Here is a 5,000-nt window from a genome sequence, read left to right on the forward strand (position 1 = left end):
ATGGAGTAAAGTGAAAAAATGAAATCGCTTTGAGGTTATGCAAACGTTACATTTAAAAAGAACGTATTCAATATTCTTACTTTTACAATAAAAACAAGAAGAATATCGTAATGCGAAGGGACATCGTCTAATAATAATATGGATATCATAAATTACAAATAAAATATAAGATATAAAAGAAATAGAAAATAAAAAAAAAAATGTTATCAAGAGAAATGAAAGAACAAGAGAAGGCGAAATCAACTTTCACGCGTGCGAATAAAATCGAAGTGTATGGAGAAAGGGGAAAAGGAAAAAGAGAAAAAGAAAGATCGGAAGAAAATATCGAAAAGAGAAAGAAAAAAAGAATGTACAAAGAGAAAGAACGAAAGTTTAAAAATCACTTTGCGTTGTGAATGAAATTGAAACGAAAGTATCGAAAGAGGACACAGAAACGAAAATAAAACCAGAGAGAGAGAGAGAGAGAGAGAGAGAGAAAAGAAAAAAGGAAGAAACGAAACGGAAGAGAAGAAAAAGATAAATAAAGATACGAAAAGATGGAAAAAAAATTATCTAAAAAAAAAAAAAATAAAAATAAAAAGAAAAACCCCCCAAAAAAATAAATGAAACCTCTAGCTCTTTCACGTTGTGAATGGAATTGAAATGCGAAGAAAAATATGGGGATGAAATGAACGACGGAAATAAAAAACGAGGAGGAAGGAAGAGAAACAAAACCAAAAAAAAAAAAAAAGAAAGAAAAGAGAGAGAGAGAGAGAGAGAGAGAGAGAGAGAAGAGAAGAAGGAAAAAAGAAAGATAAAAAGGCGGAATCGCTTCGCGGTTCGCGAGTAAAATCGATATTGAAAAAAAAAAAAAAAAAAAAAAAAAAAAAAAAGAAAGGAAGAAAAAAGAAAATAATACGAAAGAAACAATGGGAGAGTAAATAATAAAAAAAAAAAAAAAAGTAAAAAAAGAAAAAAAAAGAAACGATAAAAAAGAAAAATAAAAGGAACGAATAAAAGTAAAAATGAAAAAGGAGAAATAAAAATTGCCGATAGATAATACACATACGTATAAGCACTTACACAAACACCGATACATCTACATGTATTCTCTCTCTCTCTCTCTCTCTCTCTCTCTCTCTCTCTCTCTTCAAGCTTAAAGCTTTGGATGGATAGCTTTTCAAGTTGAGAATAGTTAACGAACTTGTGAAAACGAGCGGAGTCAAAGCGGATGATGGAGAGTGTTCTCGATGTCGCCAAGATGGGGTCTCAGAGAGAAAGAGAGAGAGATGGAGAGAGATAGAGAGAGATAGAGAGAGATAGAGAGAGAGAGAGAGAGAGAGAGAGAGAGAGAGAGAGAGAGAGAGAGTCATGTTGCGATCGATTTCTTATATAACGTAGGTATATAAAGCCAGACCAGCAGGCGATACCTTATCGAGGGTAAAGCTCTACTACTTCCATAAATAATGCAGTGAACATTACGTGCCACTGTATTTGTATTTTGTTTGTATCTATATATATATATGTGTGTGTGTATATTTGTATATTTGTGTGTGTGTGTGTGTGTGTGTGTGTATGTGTTTCAGATGATCCTATGCAAAACGTTATTATTCCTCTTACTTCTCCTTATCCTCCACTTGCCTCTTTTCGTTTTATTATTATTGTTTATTTTTATTATCATTGTTGTTATCATTATTATTTTTTTATTTTCGTCAATTTTTTCTTCTTTTTAATTTTTTTTTTATTCTATCTTTCTTTTCTTTTCTTTTTTCATTTTCTTCTTTCTTTTTTTTCTTTTATAGGTGCGCGCTCTAAAGGGGAAAAAAAAAAAAAAAGAAAGATTGCGTGGCACAACGAATCGTTTCTTTTTCTTCTTCGTTTTTTCTTTGTTGTTTCTTTTCCTTTTCTTCTTTTTTCGGAGTAAAATCAGAATAGAATCCCTAATTACTTTCCCCTTCCTTCTTCTTCGTCTCTTTCTCACCGTGCAAAAGAAGAAAAAAGAAAAAAAAAAAAAAAAGAAACAAAACAAAACAAAACAAAACAAAAAAAAAAGAGAAAAAGAAGAAGGGAAATAAAAATAAAAATGAATTCCATATTATTCCTCTCTTCCATCTTTTCTTTTCCCTTGAAAAGAAAAAAAAAAGAAAAAAAGAAAGAAAGAAAAAAAAAAAAACCAAACACAAAAAGAAAACGAAAAAAATAAAAGAAAAAAGATAAAAATGAAAATGAATTCCGAATTACTTCTCTGCCATCTAACTCCCTCTTTTTTTTCCCCTTTAGAATTTAAGAAAAAAAAAAAAAAAAAAAAAAAAAAAGAATTCATAATTATTTTTCTCTTCCTTCTTTCTTATTCCTTTCTTACTTTTCTTTTTTTTTTTTTCTTTTTCTTTTCTTTTTGTGCGCCCTAACCAACTAGTGCGATCTATATCGAGACGGACGTCCTCTCTCTTCGAAAGTATTGAAACTAACTAACGATTTTGAAACGTTGCTCGTTAGAACGATTATATTCAATTCGAAGGATACCAGAAAAGATATGTATTACAACGAATCGGCCGTGAAACAAGTAGCGTTGTAAAAACCGCAGATCGGCTTTGGTCGTTGGTTTCGATTCAGTTGATTCTGACGACCGAAAGTCGAGGTCCCCTCTCCCTCTCCCCTTCACCATCACTCTTACCACCCTTACCACCCTTACCACCCCCTGATTCAACCCCCGTTTCCCCGTAGATCCCACCAAACCATTCGTGTGCGGCTTTAGGCGCGTTGCCAAATATTTATTCGCTTCGTCGAGATTCCTCTTTGGAGATGCATCGACCGTATTACATACGTACGTACGTATGTATATCTCTGTCTGTGTGTGTGTGTGTGTGTGTGTATGTTAGATATACATATGTATGTAGATCGGTGAATTGCAATTTCGTGGACACCAGCGGAAGCTCTAAAAACTTTTATTTTATATTTGACTTAGTTCTATTCTTTTGCACTGTTTTCTTTATTTTTATTTTTTTTCTTCTTTCCTTTTTCATCTTTTTTATTTTTATCATCAATCTCAGTTTTCTATTTCTTTTCTTCTTTTCTGTATTCTTTTTTTTTTTTTTTTTTTTTTTTTTTTTTTTAATAATAATTACGCAGGTCATTGTTAGTATTATTATTATTATTGTTGTTGTTGTTGTTGTTGTTGTTGTTGTTAATGTTATTATCGTTAATATATTAATAATAATTATTATTGTTGTTATGGAATAATCAATAACTTTGAGCTTTGAATTATTGGATTAAGAAATGCAAGATGGCCGACTAATGGTTTTTAATCGATTTTGTCAATTGGATTTGTCGTTGTTATAATAGCAGAAGAAATAAAAAATAATAAACAGGAATAAATTTCTAGACTTGTAAAATATAAAAGAATATGTTACAGATTTGTTGGATATTGAATTTGCTTTAGGTATGTGTTAAATATATATGTGCGAGTCTCGAAAAGGTAAATTTAAAGTGACTTTTATTGTGTTCGTTGTTATGTACGTACATTAGCCGATTTTCTCAAATGTATGTATGTACGAACGTAAGTATATATGTATGTATATATGTACGTACGTACGTACGTATGTATATATATATATATATATATATATATTTATGTATGTATGCATTTATGTATGTGTAAGTTTCGTGACTCAACGCCATGTTGAATTCTGTTAAAATTGAAGGCCTTATCTCGCGAACTAGTTCAATTAGGATCTCGACGCGGAAAGCACCGATTTTCTCATCAGAAGGACCGACGCGGAAACTTTAATTAGTCCATTACTCGTAGATATCACGGTTTTAGAGCTTCTTGAGTCTCCTTTTACGAGACTAACCATCCTCGATCGTATTACTTAGGTTATGTTTTCTTTTTATTCTCCTTCTCGCCTTCCGCCGCCATTTTTTTTTCTTTTCTTTTTTCTATATTTCTTCTTTTCTTTTTCTTTTTCTTTGAATTTTTCTTTGAGACATGTCAAATTCATTCTTTACTATATAAATAACAGCAATAATAATAATGTTATTTTTTAATATAAAATTATAATACATATATATAATAATAATAATAATAATAATTATAATAATAATAATTATTATTATTATCCAAAAGTAGATTCTGAAATAATATTAATAATAATAATAATAATGATGATGATAATGATAATAATATTTAATATTTAATATAAAATTAATACAATCTTAAATTTTATATAAATCAAAAATTTATATATAAATATCATCATCATCATCATTCAAAAATAAATTCAAGAGACGCTAGATCGATTAATGAATAAAATCAAATTCCAAATGAAAAGGCTCGTTAAATCATTAAAAAATAGTTAGAATAAACATATACAGGGTGTTCCAAATGGATTACAATTTTCTACCGGACGCTGTTGATAAAGGGAATACCAAAATTCGTCGGGTTGCCTTTGTTTCACTTATACACATACGTATATTTTTTTTTTAATTTAATTTCTCACACACATACACACACTGCATAGCTTCGACTTCGTTTTTGCAAAGAATATAAAAGCAAAACGATCTCCTTTTTCTCTGTTTTTTCTTCCTTTCTTTTTTTTTTTTTCACGCGCCATTTTATTTCATTAATTTATAACAGAACGTGTTCACTGTCACTAACAATTCGTGCTACCAAAAGAATACCAATTTATCCCCTATGTTCGGATCCCATTGGACGGATTTTAATAAACGATTCGTATACTAGGTTACATTGTTCATGAGGGTGGGTTAGGTAGGGTGGAGGGTGGGTTAGAGGAAAGAACCAACAAAAAAAAAAAAAAAAAATAGAAAAAAAGTTTCAAAGAAACGTCCTATCAATAATTCCTTCGTGGAATCCTACTATAACCCATTGTTCAATTTTACGTATGTTATATCTGTGTATGTACAGAGCGTTAGTAGGATCCTTTGAACGAAAGGATAAAAATTTTTATCCGGAAACAAAGCAATTAACACCGTTTTGTTACAAACGTCGAAAATGCGACTCTTTT

At 30.3% G+C, this 5,000-nt stretch overlaps 1 protein-coding gene across 2 annotated transcripts in view; it reads right to left on the bottom strand.

The window, feature by feature from the left end:
* The window catches only part of LOC122633018 (heparan sulfate glucosamine 3-O-sulfotransferase 1-like), an 85,891-nt gene that overhangs the window by 10,381 nt on the left and 70,510 nt on the right, over positions 1 to 5,000 (bottom strand). The gene's annotated exons all lie outside the window — the stretch shown is intronic.

Source organism: Vespula pensylvanica, chromosome 11 (genome assembly GCF_014466175.1).
Source record: "Vespula pensylvanica isolate Volc-1 chromosome 11, ASM1446617v1, whole genome shotgun sequence".
Classification (NCBI taxonomy): Eukaryota; Metazoa; Arthropoda; class Insecta; order Hymenoptera; family Vespidae; genus Vespula; species Vespula pensylvanica.